The 22,258-nt window shown below is 42.5% G+C and overlaps 1 pseudogene; it reads left to right on the top strand.

Moving 5' to 3' along the window:
* Positions 1–22,258, top strand: part of LOC139372283 (partitioning defective 3 homolog B-like) — a 201,501-nt pseudogene that overhangs the window by 50,476 nt on the left and 128,767 nt on the right.

The following is a 22,258-nucleotide window of genomic DNA, read 5'->3' as shown; positions in this document are numbered from 1 at the left end:
ACGATAAGACAAATTACTCCTAACTTCTATGTGTTATTATTATCTGGAATGCACAGATCACATTCGTATGCTGCTCTTGTTGGTATGCCCTCATACACCGTCTTGGGTTGACAGAAAGCGATAGAGCTGTTTTGATCCCTATAAATCACGTAGGGTTTGGCTGGCATTCACACTCACACACACACACTCACTCACATACACACCTTCTCTTTCTCAATATCTCTCGCTCTCTCTCTCTCTCTCTCTCCATCGCTGTTGATTGATGGTATTTGTGGAGCACCACATACTCTTCCTGGCCTAGAGAATGCACAGCCCTCTCCCTACTGTTTGGTAGATAAGTCTGTTTTGTGCGTTTGCGACTGCGTACGCGTGTGAGGATGCGGGAGGCGGTGTGTGTCTGTCAGGCTTATGCTAATGTTAAGTGCATTTCCCACCAGTTCGCTTCCCACAGAGATGAATTGCAGTTGTACGTGCAAAAAGCATGAACATGAGCATTTACTATTGTCACACCATTACATCCATAAAAGGGTCTAACGAGGCTAGATTGTCCCTCTGTCTGTTGATAACCACTTTTTCTTTGTTGACAATAGGAACACTTTCACACATTCTGATACCCACCCACTCAGGTTTTACTTGCCACCCATTTGGAAATAGGCCATTTGACTCTGTGTGTCTGGTTGGTGTACAGTATGACTCTACTACAGAATGATTCTATTGATAATTGTTGTATTTAAATAAAGAAAATGCATGTTTTATTGTCACATACAACGGATAGGTGCAGTGAAGTGTTGTTTTACAGGGTCATCCATAGTAGTATGGAACCCCTGGAGCAAATTAAGATGAAGTGCCTTGCTCAAGGGAACATCAACAGATTTGTTTTTACCTTGTAGGCTTAGGTATTCGAACCAGCGACCTTTCAGTTACTGGCCCAGCGCGCAAACCGCTAAGCTACCTTACTACCCTATTGTTTCTATTCCTGTATGATATCAGTCCTGTTGTGCGTCTGTGCTTGTATTTCAGCTGTGTTCGAAGCACAGGAGTTCCAGAGGAGGGCGACAGCGAGCCCAGCGGGCAGCGGCGGGGGCTCCACGGGCCGCTCTAGCCCCAGCCCTTATCCCGATCCTGAACCCTACGAACACCAGCCCTCCTACTTTCAGCCAACCAGAGGAGGAGAGAGAGCGGTTAATGCCTCCACCCTCAAAGCCAGTACGTACCACAGTAGAGCGTCACTAACCAATTTTAATGTACAGGGCTATGGCATCAACAGTTAAGTAACACCCATGATTTGGTGGTACATGTTGGTGTGGGACAATGCTTGATTTGAGCCAGTACACAACTCAAATGGTGAACTGCTTGAGTACCAGCACCTCTTATGGAATATTCACTTTAAAAATATGTTGAGTACCGGCACCTAAATATAAAGACTAACTGCAGTCAAATTGTGTACTGGCACATAGAGTATTTCAGTCCGCTTCAACTATTGGTATAGGATGGTAACACTGTTGGGTAGTAACATAGTAATGACATTTAAAAAATATATTTCTATAGTTTTATGTAGGAGCGCAACTTTCACTGGGGATGGGGGGACGCCCCCACACACACACACATTCTGAAATTGCATTTTTGTCCCCTTCCAGTTTTATCATTGGAATGTGATACAAAATGAGGCAACAGTGTGCTTTAGGACCATGCAGATGCCTCCGAGTCGGATAGGTTGTTTGGGCCTGTAATTTTCATCATAGGTACACTTTAACTATGACAGACAAAATGAGGGGAAAAAATCCAGAAAATCACATTGTAAGATTTTTAATTAATTTATTTGCAAATTATGGTGGGAAAAAAGTATTTGGTCTATAACAAAAGTTTATCTCAATACTTTGTAATATACCCTTTGTTGGCAATAACAGACGTCAAACGTTTTCTGTAAGTCTTCACAAGGTTTTCACACACTGTTGCTGGTATTTTGACCCATTCCTCCATGCAGATCTCCTCTAGAGCAGTGATGTTTTGGGGCTGTTGCTGGGCAACACGAACTTTCAACTCCCTCCAAAGATTTTGTATGGGGTTGAGATCTGGAGACTGGCTAGGCCACTCCAGGACCTTGAAATGCTTCTTACGAAGCCACTCCTTTGTTGCCCGGACGGTGTGTTTGGGATCATTGTCATGCTGAAAGACCCAGCCACGTTTCATCTTCAATGCCCTTGCTGATGGAAGGAGGTTTTCACTCAAAATCTCACGATACATGACCCCATTCATTCTTTCCTTTACACGGATCATTCGTCCTTGTCCCTTTGCAGAAAAACAGCCCCAAAGCATGATGTTTCCACCCCCATGCTTCACAGTAGGTATGGTGTTCTTTGGATGCAACTCAGCATTCTTTGTCCTCCAAACACGACGAGTTGAGTTATTACCAAAAAGTTATATTTTGGTTTAATCTGACCATATGACATTCTCCCAATCTTCTTCTGGATCATCCAAATCCTCTCTAGCAAACTTCAGACGGGCCTGGACATGTACTGGCTTAAGCAGGGGGACACGTCTGGCACAGCAGGATTTGAGACCCTGGCGGCGTAGTGTGTTACTGATGGTAGGCTTTGTTACTTTGGTCCCAGCTCTCTGCAGGTCATTCACTAGGTCCCCCCGTGTCGTTCTGGGATTTTTGCTCACCGTTCTTGTGATCATTTTGACCCCATCTTTTTAAGTGGGAGAACTTGCAATTGGTGGCTGACGAAATACTTTTGTGTGTGTGTGTGTGTGTGTGTGTGTGTGTGTGTGCGTGTGCGTGCGTGCGTGCGTGCGTGCGCGCTACCAACCAATACAAGGAACACAAAAAACCAGGGGACCAACTTTGGTTTTAGAGGTGGGGGGGGACATAATTATTTTATTTATATATTATAGGCATTAGCCTATTGGCCGAGGAAACACCACGGCCGTGTCCGAAATGTGTCTTACTTTTACTTACTAAAACTACATAATCTGCACTAATAAACTACATACTATTGTTTTGTGAAAATGTATGCAGTAAGCAACAAATATCAACATTGTACGCTCACACACTTACACACACATACTCATCTTTTGTAAAGTTGTTTTGTTGATTCTCTTCCTCCACAGCATGCAAGAATTCGTACTAAATGAAAAGACTAAGTGAGTGTAATATTCTGGCATTTATAGCATACCAAATTTCACATATTAGAAATTTTGAATACTCCAGCGGCCTACTATTTAGGATGCAGCTATGGGTATCCAGACACTTCCCACATCTCATGTTTTGTCAAATGGTGTTTCACTGGCTGTGTGAGAAATATGAGTATCCGGCCACAAAGTATGGCTGTTGAGCCAGAAGCTCTCCCTGTATATCCCAGCTTGGGGCCCTCCTAGACAGCTGAGCCCTTTTTAGGAGACTCTCCAGGGTTAAACAAACACTACGTTTCCCAGGTCTCCCCTCTGCGGTGCTCCTCAGGGCTACCCATGCTCCCCAGGTGGGTTTCACTTTAGCTGTCTGCCAAGGCCAGGCTGAACGCAGGCACACACACGCACGCACGCAGGCAGGCAGTTAAACTCACACGCACTAGATGGGGGAAAACATTGGGGCTCTGTGTGTGGGTGTGTGGCGTGAGTACGAGATGGCACAACAATGTACGTGTGTGGGCACTGTAGTTTGTTAGTATACGTGTGCAGTTTTAGGTGAGTGGTTGCATGACTATGCATACTTGCGTGCATGTTCATTTAACAACCTCACATAATTTAGAACTGCTATGTAAAGAGAAGCTCAGCTTTTAATTCACTCCCTGTGAAAGAGGATTTAAGTGCGGCTCTGGCATTCTTTGGGATAAGTCATGTCCTTTAATGTAAACATCTAGGCCAAGGTGGTGTACCGTTACAGAAAAAACTTAACCTCCAGCTCTCACACTTTTCCCAAATCCCCTTCTTCCTCCTAATCTTCCCTACTCCCCCTTTCTTTCTCTTCCATTTCTCGCCTCATTTTCTTCTTTCCTCACTCCCCCTTTATTTCTCTTACCCTTCTCCTCATATTCTATTTTTTTTCTCACCTTTATTTCCAGGTAGGCCAGTTAAGAACAAGTTCTCATTTAAAACTGCGACCTGGCCAAGATAAAGCAAAGCAGTGCGACAAAATCAAACAGCACAGGTACACATAAACAAACGTACAGTCAATAACACAATAGTAAAAATCTATGTACAGTGTGTGCAAATGTAGAAGAGTAGGGAGGTAGGCAATAAAAGGCCATAGAGGCAAAATAATTACAATTTAGCATTAATACTGGAGTGATTGATGTGCAAGTAGAGACACTGGGGTGCAAAAGAGCAAGAGGGCAAGTAATAATATGGGGATGAGGTAGTTGGGTCGGCTATTTACAGATTGGCTGTGTACAGGTACAGTGATCGGTAAGCTACTCTGACAGCTGATGCTTAAAGTTAGAGAGGGAGATATAAGACTCCAGCTTCAGTAATTTTTGCAATTCGTTCCAGTCATTGGCAGCAGAGAACTGGAAGGAAAGGCGGTCAAAGAAGTGTTGGCTTTGAGAATGACCAGTGAAATATACCCGCTGGAGCTCTTGCTACAGTTGGGTGTTGCTATGGTGACCAGTGAGCTGAGATAAAGCAGGGCTTTACCTAATATAGACTTATAGATGACCTGGAGCCAGTGGGTTTGGCCACGAATATGTAGTGAGGGCCAGCCAACGAGAGCATACAGGTCACAGTGGTGGGTAGTATATGGGGCTTTAGTAACAAAACGGATGGTACTGTGATAGACTGCATCCAATTTGCTGAGTAGAGTGTTGGAGGCTATTTTGTAAATGACATTGCCGTCACGGAAAAGGATCGGTAGGATAGTCAGTTTTACGAGGGTATGTTTGGCAGCATGAGTGAAGGAGGCTTTGTTGCGAGACAGGAAGCCGATTCTAGATTTAATTTTGGATTGGAGATGCGTAATGTGAGTCTGGAAGGAGAGTTTATAGTCTAACCAGACACCTAGGTATTTGTAGTTCTATATTCTATGTTAGAACCGTCCAGAGTAGTGATGCTCGTCAGGTGGGAGGGTGCGGGCAGCAATCGGTTTGTTAGCAGTGTTCAAAGAAGGGTCAGATCTATACAGAATGGTGTCGTCTGCGTAGAGGTGGATCAGAGAATCACCATCAGCAAGAGCGACATCATTGATGTATACAGAGAAAAGAATCGGCCCGAGAATTGAACCCTGTAGCACCCCCAAAGAGACTGCAAGAGGTCCGGAAAACAGGCCCTCCGATTTGATACACTGAACTATTTTTTAAATATTTTTTATTTCACCTTTATTTAACCAGGTAGGCAAGTTGAGAACAAGTTCTCATTTACAATTGCGACCTGGCCAAGACAAAGAAAAGCAGTTCGATACGTACACAGAGTTACACATGGAGTAAAACAAACATACAGTCAATAATACAGTAGAGAAATAAGTCTATATACGATGTGAGCAAATTAGGTGAGATAAGGGAGGTAAAGGCAAAAAAAAGGCCATGGTGGTGAAGTAAATACAATATAGCAAGTAAAACACGAATGGTAGATTTTCAGTAGAAGAATGTTCAAAGTAGAAATAAAAATAATGGGGTGCAAAAGAGCTAAATAAATAAATAAATAGAGTAGGGGAAGAGGTAGTTGTTTGGGCTAAATTATAGATGGGCTATGTACAGGTGCAGTAATCTGTGAGTTGCTCTGACAGCTGGTGCTTAAAGCTAGTGAGGGAGATAAGTGTTTCCAGTTTCAGAGATTTTTGTAGTTTGTTCCAGTCATTGGCAGCAGAGAACTGGAAGGAGAGGCGGCCAAAGAAATAATTGGTTTTGGGGATGACTAGAGAGAGATACCTGCTGGAGCGTGTGCTACAGGTGGGTGCTGCTATGGTGACCAGCGAGCTGAGAGAAGGGGGGACTTTACCTAGCAGGGTCTTGTAGATGACCTGGAGCCAGTGGGTTTGGCGACGAGTATGAAACGAGGGCCAGCCAACGAGAGCGTACAGGTCGTAGTGAAGGGTAGTATATGGGGCTTTGGTGACAAAATGGATGGCACTGTGATAGACTGCATCCAATTTATTGAGTAGGGTATTGGAGGCTATTTTGTAAATGACATTGCCGAAGTCGAGGATCGGTAGGATGGTCAGTTTTACGAGGGTATGTTTGGCAGCATGAGTGAAGGATGCTTTGTTGCGAAATAGGAAGCCAATTCTAGATTTAACTTTGGATTGGAGATGTTTGATGTGAGTCTGGAAGGAAAGTTTACAGTCTAACCAGCACCTAGGTATTTGTAGTTGTCCACATATTCTAAGTCAGAACCGTCCAGAGTAGTGATGCTGGACGGGCGGGCAGGTGCAGGCAGCGATCGGTTGAAGAGCATGCATTTGATTTTACTTGTATTTAAGAGCAGCTGGAGGCCACGGAAGGAGAGTTGTACGGCATTGAAGCTCATCTGGCCGGTTGTTAAACACAGTGTCCAAAGAAGGGGCAGAAGTATACAGAATGGTGTCGTCTGCGTCTATCTGAGAAGTAGTTGGTGAACCAGGCGATGCAGTCATTTGAGAAGCCAAGGCTATTGAGTCTGCTTATAAGAATGCGGTGATCGACAGTCGAAAGCCTTTGGTCAGGTCGATGAAGACGGCTGCACAGTACTATTCTTTTATCGATGGCGGTTATATAGTTTAGATATCGTTATAATATTGTTCTTTCCTCACACCCCTTTCTCTCTCCTACTACTGTCCTCCTTTTCTCTCATCCTACTCCCCCTTTCTTTCAGTCTCTCCTCCTCTCCCACCATCCATCAGATGTTCCATGACCCAGAGCAGAGTGCCAACCCCTCTGACCCCACCCCCATCCTCTTTCTGCCACCCCCTACCACACCATTCACCACCTGCCTGCCAGTCACTCACTCCCCCCCCCCCCCCCCCCCATCTCTCTCACCGCATCCTCCCTAACCCTTGGCTTTTGGATCACAGCTCCTCGTTAACCAACCGCAGTGCTCTGGGATGGGGCTCAGCAACTAACTGGATTAACGCTGTAGCCTGTTAGCGTGCCCAGGGTCCAGCCGAGCATGAACATTTTTTTCCAATGCCTCTCATTTCAACTCTTTTTAAAAAACCTTTTAGGGCCTCTTCCTGCCACCCCTCAATCCCTTACAGAGTTAGGACATGGCCCTGTGGAGCTCTACCACATAGGTTGAGATGACAAAAGAAGCTTATTTAATTAGTCTCAGTCTACTAACAAAAGCATGGGTGGAGAACTCACTTAAACAGGCTCAGCCTAAACCCGATCATCCAGCCACTGCTATGACTGTCTGACAGGGACCACTCTGTATGTGTGCACAGGGGCCTTTTTTGTTTTGATGATCATCAGAATGCCCTCCCAGGAATCCCAGTTCCACAATAAATGTTTGTTTTGTTCGATAATGTCCATTTATGTCCAAATAGCTACTTTTGTTAGCGCGTTTAGTAAACAAATCAACTCACGAAGCGCGTTCACTAGGTGCAGACGAAATGTAAGTTCCGTTACAGTCCGTAGAAACATGTCAAACGATGTATGGAATCAATCTTTAGGATGTTCTAAACATAAAACCTCAATAATATTCCAACCGGAGAATTCTTATGTCTTCAGAAAAGCAAAGTAACGAGAGCTACTTTTCAAGTGAAATGCGCGTGACCAGCGCGTGACTGCTGGCAGACCTCTGACTCATTCCCCTCTCATTCAGCCCCCCTTCATAGTAGAAGTATCAAACAAGTTTCTAAAGCCGGTTGACATCTAGTGGAAGCCTTAGGAAGTGCAACATGACCAATATCCAACTGTATCTTCAATAGGGGCTGAGTTGAAAATTGACCAACCTCAGATTTCCCACTTCCTGATTGGATTTTTTTCTCCGGTTTTTGCCTGCCATATTAGTTCTGTTATACTCACAGACATCATTCAAACAGTTTTAGAAACTTCAGTGTTTTCTATCCAAATATACTAATAATATGCATATACAGTGGGGCAAAAAAAGTATTTAGTCAGCCCACTTAAAAAGATGAGAGAGGCCTGTAATTTTTGAGAAAAAAAATCCGGAAAATCACATTGTAGGATTTTTAGGAGTTTATTTGCAAATGATGGTGGAAAATAAGTTTTTGGTCAATAACAAAAGTTTCTCAATACTTGTTATATACCCTTTGGTGGCAATGACAGATGTTGTTGGGCCCACACTACTACACTGTCTGAGCCAAGGACCACATGGTTTATGGTAAGTTTTGATTACAATACTGGGTCAGATGAATATATTTTATAGGACGTACATTATTTTTTTGTTAATTAGTAAATAGTAGCCAACAGCAAAGTGTGTTTAAATAATTTATGACTTGTTAACAGTTTCTGCTAGTTAGTTTTTGCTACCATGTGGGTTTTAGCTCGCTTGAGCTTGCTAACTGAGGGAGTGTTAATTCACCTGTTTCCATATATTTTCATTTAAAAACATTTATCTTACAAATGAGTTCTTCAATCTAACTGCTTAACTATTTATCTGTACATAGAATTGTATTTTTTTCTTTTTTCTAATATTTACAGGAAAATGCCACAGGCACTATCTGATGTGTGGAGACATTTCACTGCAGCTAATGTAGAAGGAAAAACTATAGATTTTCAAATACTGTGCCAAATCATATGTGAAGAATTCAACAAAGATGTAGAATAATCTGGCCAAGTGCATAAAGATCCCTCAGCGCTCACAACAAGCAACCTCTGACAAAAGTCCCTCTACTTCTATTTGAGGTGAAAATGATGAATCAGCCACCTTATCTATAGCAACAGCTCATGATCCTCCTGGAATCAGATTTTTATTTGAATCAATGGATGAATGTAGTCAGAAATGCTGATGAATGTCTTGCTCAAGTTGTGTATGCAACTGGTTCACCTCTGATGCTCACAGGCAATGTGTATTGGAAGAGATTTCTGAATGTTTATCACCTAGCATACACCCCTCCAACCAGACATGCTTTATCTACTCATTCGTTGGATCCAGAGTTCAACAGAGTTCAAGTGAAGGTCAAGCAAATCAAGCAGACTGTATTGCAATCATCTCTGATGGGTGGTCGAATGTTTGTTGCGCAAGGAATAATTAACTACATCTCCACCCCTCAACCAGTATTCTACAAGAGCACACACACAAGGAACATCAGACACACCGGTCTCTACATTGCAGATGACCTTGGACCACAGAAGGTATTTGCACTGGTGACAGAAAATGCTGCAAACATGAAGGCTGCTTGGTCTAAAGTGGAGGATTCCTACCCTCACAGCACATGCATTGAATCTGCTCGTCAAGGACATCATGACACTGAAAACAATGGGATACACTCTACACAAGAGTCAAGGAAATGGTTAGGTATGTGAAGGGTCATCAAGTTATAGCAGCAATCTACCTCACCAAGCAAAGTGAGAAGAATAAGAGCACCACATTGAAGCTGCCCAGCAACACCTGTTGGGTGGCGTTTTCGTCATATTTTACAGTCTCCTGGAGGGGAAGGAGTCTCTCCAAGAAATGGCCATATCACAGTCTGCTGATATGGACAGCCCCATCAAGAGGATCCTCCTGGATGATGTATTTTGAGAGAGAGTGGTTAGCAGCCTGAAACCTATAGTGGTAGCCATTGCACAGATTGAGGGAGGCAATGCTATCCTGTCTGATGTTCAGACTCTGCTTGTAGATAGATGTAAGAGAAGAAATCCGTATTGTCCTGCCCACTTCACTGTTGCGCCAAGCAGAGGAAACTGCAGTTCTGAAATACAAAACAAAAGCGTGAAGACTTCTACCTGAAGCCCATACACACCTCAGAGTATGTTGGACCCCAAGTGGGCTGGCAAGAGCATCCGTCTGCTGCAGAGATCAACAAGGCCTATGGTGTCCTCACTACCTGGATGAGGGCAAGGTTCTTGGCAGTCTGGCGAAGTACACTTCCAAGCAAGGGCTTTGGGATGGAGATGCAATATGGCTGTCGTGTCAACCAATCTCATCTCAGCTTGTTACCTGTATAAAAGACACCTGGGAGCCAGAAATCTTTCTGATTGAGAGAGGGTCAAATACTTATTTCCCTCATTAAAATGCAAATCAATTTATAACATTTTTGACATGTGTTTTTCTGGATTTTTTGTTGTTGTTATTCTGTCTCTCACTGTTCAAATAAACCTACCATTAAAATGATAGACTGATCATTTCTTTGTCAGTGGGCAAACGTACAAACTCAGCAGGGGATCAAATACTTTTTTCCCTCACTGTATATCCAATGCAAAAAACATCTACATTTTAAATGGTATTAATATTAATTTGCATATATTTCCGTTAATTCTCACAAAGTTTCCACCTCTGAATATTCCCCAAAATGTGCGACCCTAGTTTTGAACCATGATAGTGATGTGGACACCAAGGAACCTGAAACTCTCAAACTTCAGTCCCGTCGATGTTTATGCTGGCCTGTTCGGCCCTCCTTGTCCTATTGTCTACAATCAGATCCTGTCTTGCTCATATTGAGAAAGAGGTTGTTGTCCTGGCACCACACTGCGGAGTCTCTGACCACCTCCCCATAGGCTGTCTCATTGTTGTCGGTGATCAGACTCTCATCATTGTCGTCAGCAAACCTAATGATGGTGTTGGAGTCGTGCTTGGCCGTATAGTCATGGGTGAACAGGGAGTACAGGAGGGAATTAAGCACCCACCCCTGAGGTGCCCCAGTGTTGAGAATCAGCGTGGCAGATGTGTTGTCTACCCTTACCACCTGGGGGCGGACTGTCAGGAAGTCAAGGATCCAGTTGCAGAGGGAGGTGTTTAGTCCCAGGGTCCTTAGCTTAGTGATGAACCTTGTGGGCACTCTGAATGCTGAGCTGTAGTCAATGAACAGCGTTCTCACATAGGTGTTCCTTTTGTTCAGGTGGGAAAGGGAATTGTGGATTTCGATTGCGTCATCTGTGGACCTGTTGGGGCGGTATGCAAATTGTAGTGGGTCTAGGGTTTCTGGCTTGATGGTGTTGATGTCAGCCATGCCAGCCTTTCAAAGCACTTCATGGCCATTACAGGCAGAGGTTGAAAATGCCAGTGATGACACTTGCCAGTTGGTCCGCACATGCTTTGAGTACACGTCCTGGTAATCCGTCTGGACCCGCGTCTTTGTGAATGTTGACCTGTTTAATGGTCTTGCTCACATCGGCTACGGAGAGCGATATCACGCAGTCACCCGGAACAGCTGGTGCTCTCAAGCATGCTTCAGTGTTGCTTGCCTCAAAGTGAGCATTAAAGGCATTTAGCTCGCCTGGTAGGCTCGCGTCACTGGGCAGCTCACGGCTGGGATTCTTTTTGTAGTTCGTAATAGTTTTCAAGCCCTTCTACATCCGACGAGTGTCAGAGCTGGTGTAGTAGGATTCAATCTTAGTCCTGTATTGATGCTTTGCCTGTTTGATGGTCCGTCTGAGGGCATAGCTGGATTTCTTTATAAGCATCTGGATTAGTGTCTCGGTCCTTGAAAGCTGCAGCTCTACCCTTTAGCTCGGTGTGGATGTTGCCTGTAGTCCATGGCTTCTTGTTGGGAAATGTACGTGCGGTCACTATGGAGACAACGCCGTCGATGCACTTATGGATGAAGCCGGTGACTGAGGTGGTATACTCCTCAATGTCATTGGATGAATCCCAGAACATATTCCAGGTTGTGTAGGGAAACAGACCTGTAGCATAGCGTTCGTGTCATCTGACCACTTCCGTATTGAGTGAGTCACTGGTACTTACTGCTTTTAATTTTAGCTTGTAAGCAGGAATCAGGAGGATAGAATTATGGTCCGATTTGCCAAATGGAGTTTATGTATGTGTCTCTGTGTGTGGAGTAAAGGTGGTCTTGAGTTTGTTTTTTTCCCGGTGGTTGCACATGCTGGTATAAATGAAGTAAAACCGATTTAATTTTGCCTGCATTAAAGTCCCCGGCTGCTTCTGGGTGAGCATTTTCTTGTTTGCTTATGGCCTTATACAGCTCGTTGAGTGAGGCCTTAGTGCCAGCATCGGTTTGTGGTTGTAAATAGACGTCTACGAATAATATAAATGAGAACTCTGTTGGTAGATAGTGTGGTCTACAGCTTATCATGAGGTATTCTTCCTCATGCGAGCAATACCTCAAGACTTTAATATTAATATTAGACTAGCAGTTATTGACAAATAGACACACACCCCTGCCCCTCGTCTTACCAGATGTAGCTGCTCTGTCCTGCTGATACATGGAGAAGACGGCCAGCCCTAATTATCCATGTCGTCATTCAGCCAAATCTTGGTGAAACATAAAATATTAGTTTTTAATGTCCCGTTGGTAGAATAGTCTTGATCGTCCAGTTTGTTTTCCAATGATTGCACGTTGGCCAATAATACTGAGCGTATTGGGGGTTTAACCTAATCATCTGCAAATTCTTACAATTTACCCCGCCCTCTTCCCCCTTATGACAAATTTGGGCCTTGTCTTGACAAAGCAGTATGTCCTTCGCGTCAAACTCGTAAAAAAAAAAATCTTAGTCCAGTTCGAGGTGAGTAATCGCTGTTCTGATGTCCAGAAACTATTTTCGGGACATCAGAGACAGTAGTAGCAGCAACATCTTGTACAAAATGAGTTACAAACAATGCAAAAAGACTAATAAAATAGCACAGTTTGTTTGGAGCCCATAAAACGGCAGCCCTCCCCTCCGGCGTCACTCTTCCTCAAAACTTGAGACATCTGTGGCATTGTTTTGTGTGACAAAATTATTCATTTTAGAGTGGATTTTTATTGTCCTCAGCACAAGGTGCCCCTGTGTAATGATTATGCTGTTTATTCAGCTTCTTGATATGCCACACCTGTCAGGTGAATGGATTATCTTGGCAATGGAGAAATGCTCACTAACAGGGATGTAAACAAATTTGTTCCCAAAATTTGAGCGAAGTACTTTTTTTGTGCTTAGGAGACATTTTTGAGATATTTTATTTTAGTTCATGAAACATGGAATCAACACTTTACTACATGTTGCGTTTATGTTTTTGTTCAGCGTACATGGTCTTGTTTTATGATCGGTCATGATGTCCTACTTATGTGCCGTAACTAGGGCACCGTTTTTTTTTCTTCTGTTCATAGTTTTTTCCTATGGTGAGTGCATTTTCACTTCAGTTTCTCCTCAATTCATGCACCTTGATTGGAAAGCGAGATAACGGCAGACAACAGTAGTTCCTTCGCTAGCCGATGTGGTGAGGAAATACTTCTGGCCCCAGTCATAACACTGGGTGTTGTTTAGTGGTACAATTTGACAGCTGTGTGTGGATGTGCTATAGCAGTGTAGAGGACAGGATTGGAACTTGGTTGTTTTAACATTGTGATTGAGCCCCAGCAGAGTCCCAGTTGGATGATTAGACCTGCATCGATCCCTGTACTGCACTGAGCGCACACACACACACTCTCCTGTCGACGAGAGGGGATGACAGTCCTTATCACTGCGTCCCACAAGCACCCTGGGCAGGAGGGTTCTATTGATCTGACTAGACAAGATCACTCTGGGCGCGCACAGACACGCTCCCACAGAGACGTGTACACTCACACCCAGGACTGCATGCCAAATGGGAATGGTTATTTCATCTGTGGCTTTGCCTTAGTTTAGATTAGCTCAATAACCGTTTTGAAGAGTTTTTTTTCTTCGAATATTCAAAATTCCATTACAGATTACAAACAGAATTAGCAGTCCATTAGGATACATACTCCTCAATGGATTATCATTAAACTCAACATTGAGACAGAGAAGACTAAACAATCTACTACCCTTCTCTTCTGGGCCTTCTGATCTCCCATGAACCTATGCTTTAGGGCCAGAGGTCAGAGACGTTTATCTGTAGGGTTGGACCTCTGGCTTTCTCAACCAATGGGTTTTTGAGAAGGAGGCGAGGCGAGAGGACGTGAAGAATATGCAATTGAGATTCTCCCTCGCTCTCCCTAAATACCTCGGTTTAGGAAGCACATTTTCAATCCCACGTAAGCAAAAAATTTAATCTCCCATTGAAATTTTTTTCATTTAACAAAATCATAGGTACCTTTCCCTGGGAGGACTCTGAAGTGCTTTTTGTCCATGACTGAGTAGTCTGAGCTGGTATTTGGTAGGGCTGGGAATTGCCAGGGACCTCTCGATACGATATTATCATGATACTTAGGCGCCGATACGAAACTGTGCCTTCAGAAAGTATTCATACCCCTTGACTTATTTCACATTTTGTTATGTTATTTCCTGAATTCAAAATGGATTAAAATGTTGTTGTTTTTTTACACACCCATCTACACATTATACCCCATAATGACAAAGTGAAAATGTGTTTTTTGCCAATTTTTTGAAAATGAAATACAGAAATAACTGTTACACAAGTATTCACACCCCTGAATCAATACTTTGTAGAATATCCTTTGGTGGTGATTACAGCTGTAAGTATTTTTGGATAAGTCTCTTTGAACACCTGGATTGTACAATATTTACCCATTATTTTTTTCAAAATTCATCAAACTCTGTCAAGTTGATTGTTGATCATTTCTAGACAGCCATTTTCAAGTTGTGCCATAGATTTTTCAAGTAGATTTTAGTCAAAATTGTAACTAGGCAACTAGGAACATTCAATGTTGTCTTGGTAAGCAACTCCAGTTTTGGCCTTGTGCTTTAGGTTAATGTCTTGCTGAAATGTGAATTAATCTCGCAGTGTCAGTTGGAAAGCAGACTGAACCAGGTTTTCACCTGTGCTTATAGATTCCGTTTCTTTTTATCCCCCACAAAAATCCCTAGTCCTTGCCGATGACAACATACCCATAACATGATGCAACCACCACATGCTTAAAATATGAAGAGTGGTACTCAGTAATGTGTTGTGTTGGATTTGCCACAAACATAACTCTTTTTTGCAGTATTACTTAAGTGCCTTGTTGCAAACAGGATGCATGGTTTGGAATATTTTAATTCTGTGCATGCTTTCTTTTCACTCTGTCATTTAGGTTAATGTAATGGAGTGACTTCAACGTTGTTGATCCATCCTCCGTTTTCTCATTTCACAACCATTAAAATCACCATTGGCCTCATTGAAGCGGTCTTTATATGTACCACAGAAGAACCAAGAAATGAAGAGCGACACCATGGCTGTCTTTTTGGGCTTTTATGTAGATCTGATAATCATTCCTAACCTGACTTTTCAGGTTAGGAATGAAAAGTCAGGTTAGGAATGATTATCAGTCTTCAATGCACCGTCTGACAAGTTGTTCTCTCTCTCTCTGTTTTCACGGACCCACACAATCACATTTATAGATAAAGCAATACTGTATAGACTACAGTAATAAACAAACTTCAATACACAGACTGTATAATAGCAATTCATAGACGATATAACCATACCTGCAATGGTATTATGAAAACGTCAGGACTGGAATGCATCATTCTTCAATGCACCATCTGTCAAGTTGTTCTTTGGAGGAGCATGGAGGAAAGTAAAACGCATTCTGTCTCACATTTCCATTTATTTATTGTGTGCTGGATTTCACATTATGGACTTCTACACAGTAGTAATCAGCGACACCCATTTCTCTCTGTGTTTTCACGGACTGAGGAGAACGGGAGCTACGGGTAGTACCAGCGTGTTAGTAGGTGATGTAAGCACGTAGATGAAATAAAGTAGATTTAATCAAATAAAAACCGAAGATGTTAATATCATTCAGCTACTGTAGCTACCTCCTTAACCTCAACAGGCAGTACTAGTAGCGCAACAAATGAAAATATAAATCAAAAGTATGGTTCCTGGCGATCATAGCGATCTGTTTCCTCCTTTTGTCTGAACTTGGAACATTCCTGTTCGCGAGCTTGCGCCTCTGAACCTTAACCTGGATGCTCTGTTTTGTGAACTATTCTAATCATTTGAAGTGTGATGGGAATAACCATTTTAAATCTCCTACACTATGGTGAAATCCACTTTTAACCACTATTATTGAACATGTAATGAGGTCACTTTTAACCACTATTATTGAACATGTAATGAGGTCACTTTTAACCACTATTATTGAACATGTAATGAGGTCACTTTTAACCACTATTATTGAACATGTAATGAGGTCACTTTTAACCACTATTATTGAACATGTAATGAGGTCACTTTTAACCACTATTATTGAACATGTAATGAGGTCATGCAACGTATTATGCAATTTGTTTGGCACATTTTTTTAGGCTTGCCAAAATAACAGAGGGGTTGAATACCTATTGACATTTCAGCTTAACATTTTTTATTAATTTCTAAAATGTACCACAAACTAAATTCCACTTTGACATTATGGGGTATTGTGTGTAGATCAGTGACACAAATCTAAATTTGAAACCATTTTAAATGCAAACTGTAACACAACAAAATGTGAGAAAGGAAAAGGCTTGTGAATACTTTCTGAAGGCACTGCATGTATTGCAATTCGATATTGCAATTTGATGTTCCAAACATCTTGCTGCAGAGACAGCATGAGACAATTTGTTTTGATCGGTAATGGAAACAAAATTGATACTCGTAGTCGATACTCGTAGTCAAATATCGGTTATAATACAACTCCACGTGTATTTATTAGGAGCTCTTGAGTGGCACAGCGGTCTAAAGCACTACATCTCGGTGCTAGAGGCATCACTACAGCCGGCTGTATCACAACCGGCTGTGATTGGGAGTCCCATAGGGCGGTACACAAGTGGCCCAACTTCGTTAGGGTTTGGCCCGGGTAGGCCGCCATTGTAAATAAGAATTTGTTCTTAACCTTTATTGAATTAGGCAAGTCAGTTAAATAAAATAATAACAAATATATATCGAGCTGTGTGTGTGTGTGTGTGAACGTAAAGTGTTAATGCATATGTGTTTTAGTTTGTGTTTAAGTCATATTGAGATGTCATGCAGGTAGGTCCACCAGTAAGAGAGACTGACAATATTGGTTGTAAAGCTGTCCATTAAGGTTTTACTAGGGTACTGCTTCTATATACAGAACCCTTTTTAAATATCGACCCTATGTGTAAAAATGGAAAAGTCAGTGGGGAATAATCTGGGTTTGGGGTGTACCTAGAGTTATTGCCTCGTCTCTGCCTCGAGATGTCATGAGCAACATTTTAGATGTTCGGAAGTATTTTTTTTAAAGAACAGTTTAGTTCATTTAAGTCAGAGAACCTAGAGTAATTGAGAGAGAGAAAGGCACACACACACACACACACAGAGAGAGTAACAGACAATTGCCGTGATAGACAGATAGGACATGGATCCAAGTGACATAGAGAGGATTAAACACAGAGCTTTACCTCACAGACAGACAATACATCATCGCCTAACAGAAGCAGTGTTCGGTTAAACATTGGGGACACTATTCTAATGTGTCTGTTTCTTTGTAAATCGTTGGAAAAATGGGCTTCCAGATGGTAGGTCTTTTATAGGAGCATAGCACTGTAAGGGTTTTGAAATTGGTTGTTAAGGTGGAGGCATTTCTGGATTCCTTAAGATGTGTGTGTGTGTGTGTGTGTGTGTGTGTGTGTGTGTGTGTGTGTGTGTCTGCCTCTGAAAGTGTGTGTGTATTTACTCTAGTAGAGAGCACCTCCTGGTAGGTCTGGTCTGAGGTTGTCTGTATGGTGTAGGGTGACTTGCTTGGTTGATGTGGTCAGCAGCCTGGGTGGGTCAACACTAGAGCAAGGAGCGCTTGTCCTGGTCAGGTCATGTGGTAAATAAAAATGATTGGCCCCTACTCCTGTCTCTGCAGAGGATCTATCCTTTAGGCCTTTCATACAGCCGCTACCATAGGGACGGAGATTCCACCATAGTCCTAACATCAAAGCAAGGTCAAAGGAGCAAAGTGGGACTGGCCGATACAGTGCAGTAACACTTCTTCTCCTTTGAACTTTTTCATATACTTGATACTCATCCGTCTTTTATTTTGGCCCAATTGGACCAGAAAGACCTAGCCTCTTCCCCTTTAAAGTGAGATTGATGACGGGATTATAAAGATCAGAGGGATCACTTTGGCTTCTCTCCCTCACTCCTCCCTCTCCTTCGCCTTTTTCTATCTCGCTCCTCTGTGGCTTCCAGGTCTAACCAACTCTCTTTAGGTTACAGTCGTATAAAAAGCTCAGTTGCCCCTACAGCTCTTTAGATGTGGTTTCACATGATGTGTCCCAAACTGCACCTTATTTTCTATGTAGGGCACTACTTATGACCAGGGCCTCCCTATTCTCTATATAGTAGTGTACTACATAGGGAATAGAGTGCCATTTGCGAGTTAGCCCAGGCCTATTTGAGGTCTGGCCCTGATGCCGCTTTTAAAAGCAGAGTAAAAATATTTTCCTCCCCCGTAGTTCGGTGTACCTCTCTGGTACCCCAAGCCGTTTCATGTGGTGTAATTGGCTTGATTGCATAAGGGGGAGTGGGTTAGGTTGCAAGGCATGGATGTGTTTGGGGGGGGGGGGGCAGCAGCTGCTGATCAGATTGACTTCCCATTTAAGGAGGGGTGGGGGGGCGCAAAGTATGTGTTTGTGTCCCGGCTCACTCGCTCTTTCTCTCCCTCCCTCTGTCCCTCCGATGCTTATTTCATCCTCCTGTCAAAAAGGCACTGAAATCATATCTTGACAATTCAAAATCTTGGGCAGATTTACAGTGGATTTGTGTTGTTGGAAAACAGTGCCTAACTTAATACCAAGCGTAGATCAGTTTACACAAACACAATCAGTGTACTACTGCATGAGGCTCACATTTGCATTGATGGACAACATTGACCTCCTCTCCCTCTCTCTTTCTGTGTGTGTTGGTATTTCCCAGACATCCCTCTACTGGTGAGGAGCAGCAGTGACTCTGCCCTGGCCCCACCACTGGAAATTGTGACAACTCCCCCTGATGACCTCAATGCCAGACCAGCTGAAATGGTGAGAAAGACTGTCTTAAAGTAGAAAACTGTGCTCAGCTGAGTAAAATACAGCAAGCCAAAGAAATCGGACTCCTACCGTTATAGCTATCCCACCTCATGCAGCAATACTATCTGTCTGGGGTCTGTGAGCACAGACAGTGAAGTACTGAAAAAGTAGTTTTTTAGAAACAATGCGCACAGGCATAAAAGTTGGTCTAATTTACTCAAGTCTACTAAAGTGAGACATTGTCCTCACATTTCTTTTCAATTTACATTGTTTTGTTCAAAAGGTTGCCTTACAATGTTTGATGTTGCTTCCACTGCTAGCAAAAAGAGACATTGTCAGCCTCTACTAGTGAGATTCTCGCAGGAACAAGTGATGACTTGAGTGGCCCTCTTACCAAAAAGTAACCTTAAAGGGGCAACATTTTTGCCTCTGTGATATTTTGGTTAAAATAATATTAAATGAAATTGAGCAGTATACCACATTGTTACTAGTAATACATTTCTTGTTTTAAAACTAAGTATGCTCATGTGATTTTTGGTGCAATTATACTGAAAAAAAAAAAACATTTTGCCTGGTAAAAAATCTGAGTGTCTGGTAGATTATTTACCTGCCACAGTGGCTGGTATACAGAAAAGTTAGTCTTTGGCCCTTACCTCCAGGGTAGGATTTGAATACCCCTGGTCTAGAGGTTACTTTATTTATTCTCTCTTTTTGAGATTTGACTATGTTTTCACCATCTGACAACTTACGTCCTGTAACCCAGACAAGTCACTGATGCCCTGTCACTGCGTTGGAGGACATGCAGTTGTACTCCTATACCCCTATACCTCCATCCTTGCCTCACACACCTGTACACTCTTCAGAAAGCAGGCTCCTACAGTCACTCCTTGTAAGAGGCTCCACACAGAGCCGAGCGCGTATATACACACACAATGTTCCCTCAGCCTCCCAAACAGTCCGTGACCGGGTCATGGAAATATGATCTGTCTCGCTTGACACTCTTTATGTCTCTCCATTGTCTTTACCCCTGTCTCCCTCTCTTTCCGTTTGGGAACGCTCTCTGCATCACCTATTGTATTCCGATTCCCTCCTCCTAGTCTGCAGGCTATTGCCACCTGTAACTCCTCCATGTCTCTCCTTCTCTAGCACCCCTTCTCCCTCCTCCTTGCACCCTCTAGCTCATTCTGCCCCCCCCCCCCCAAACCTCCTTTCCTCCGAGCAGCCCTGTGGTCTCAGTAATTTCCACTCTCTGAGGTTGTTTTTAATCCTCAGGGCTAGCAGCACCTGCGGCCCTCTGTGAGACCTCTCCACCAAGCCCCCCCCCCCCCCCCCCCTCCCAACCACAGAGTTATTTTTGTCCAGGGTCTCACAGCACATAAAATATGCAGGGATGCAAACTAGTCACCTTTTGGCAAAATTTGCCGTTTTGAACCCAAAATAGGTGACCTACGTGAATCGTGTAGATCCGATGAGAAAAAGTTTGTGTGGGGGTGGGGTATGGGGTGGGGGCTTTGGATCATTACTGGCTGTAAGTGAACGAGTGATGCATGTTTGGAGCAATACTGTCTGTGTCCAAGGCTCAGCCAATCGTTCACATAACAACAGAATGCCGCACGCGACAGTAGAGAGAAGAGACAACCAATTTGCTGTTTACAGAATCAGCGCACGCTCTGGCAAGACAGCAGATCGTGCAATGCAGTTACAGCAGCGCGTCCCCTGAACGATAACGGAGAGGTAGGTGAGAAGCCTTACAGGTTGACTGCATGCGATGCGAGCATTGCAAAAATTTATTTTGAAATCTATATTTTTCAATTATTGCACCCACACGGCTCGCCTCTGGCAACGCAGACGCTCGTTGGCGTGCGCGAGCAGTGTGGGTGCAATAATTGAATAATATAGATTTCTAAATGTATTTTGCAACGCTTGCACGTGTCGCGAGCGGTGTAGTCAGCCTGTTACTGGACCTTGGCAATCTGTGTGAAATGTTAGCAGTTGGTTCGTTAACTGAATCCTACAGACCAAGAACCATATGTGACAATTTTTCCATTTTAAGATAATCAGTTATTATTAATTGTGTGTACCACATTAGGTGTTTTATGGCTGACAAATAATTCACCATACCCATATCTTCCAACAATTTTTTTATTGCCGTTTTCATTTCTAGAATGTGGAAGAACAGTACATCTCCAGTGATGATTTCAGTTTGTGGAAGAACAGTATATGTGACGTTTTGCATGACTCTTGTAAGATGTCCTTTTTTAACACCTGATATGATGTTTTAAGTACTTTCAATTACAGATGCCCTTCATGTAAATCACTTATATGGAATATGTTATTAATTCATTTGCATGGAGGTTCAGTTAAAGGTGGTCTATCAACTTTAGCACTGATGACTTGTCTTAAAAGTTGAGTCATGAAATCTTAGTCTCATTTCAAATGAAGCCCTCAATGTGAACATACCATAGAATAACTACCAAAATAGAATAGAATTAAATGAATTCAATCAAAACAAGCACAACTTGTAAATATCAAATATTGATCAATGTGATGTACCAATATGCAGGTCCCTAAGGTCAATATTACAAAACGTTCAGAAAACCATTCTCTTTGTGTTTAACACTATGATCAGCAATTAAGTTGTGAATTGCGTTAAACCCATGCTAAAGGCAAGAAATGTCCTTCTGCACTGAGGTGACAGCAGTAAATAACTATTAACTGCTTAGAGTTAATGCTAAATGTGGTGACAGAGAGATGTACTGTATTTTGTAATTAATTTTTTTTTTTTAAATCAAGATCAAATGAATACTCACATACTGTATGTGATGACTTATTTGTTTTTAATTCATTCAGATTAAAAAAGGTTCAAATGATCACAAACAAAATCATTCTCAACAGAACACATTGTACAATGCATTTTCTACACTAGGAACAACATCTTAAAATTAAATTAATTAAATATATTGTGCTGGTTCAAATCATACCTAAATTGATTCACATAGAAAACACCTACTATACATTTAATTTCCTACAATAGGGGTGACATGTCTTCTGAAATGTATTCAGATTCAACATACTATGTAGGTTCAGGGATCATAAACTCACAGAAAAAAACGGTTAATTATGTAGCTTGATTTAACAACAAATTATTCACTCTGCAGTGATTCATAAAAAGAGCGTGCAGCAGCTGGCAAGTAGTTGAGCATGGTCATCAGATCTTGGTACTTGTATTTTTTTTGATGGGCAGAGGACTCTCATATGCTTTAGGGTAGTGGCTTGCAAAATAGGGAGGTTGAGGTGTAGCTCCTTGTTTTGGTTTGGAGATCAGC

This window comes from Oncorhynchus clarkii, chromosome 18, assembly GCF_045791955.1.
Source record: "Oncorhynchus clarkii lewisi isolate Uvic-CL-2024 chromosome 18, UVic_Ocla_1.0, whole genome shotgun sequence".
In the NCBI taxonomy this organism is placed as follows: domain Eukaryota; kingdom Metazoa; phylum Chordata; class Actinopteri; order Salmoniformes; family Salmonidae; genus Oncorhynchus; species Oncorhynchus clarkii.
The sequence above is the reverse complement of the archived record's forward strand: the minus strand, read 5'-3'. Positions and strand labels throughout refer to the sequence as shown.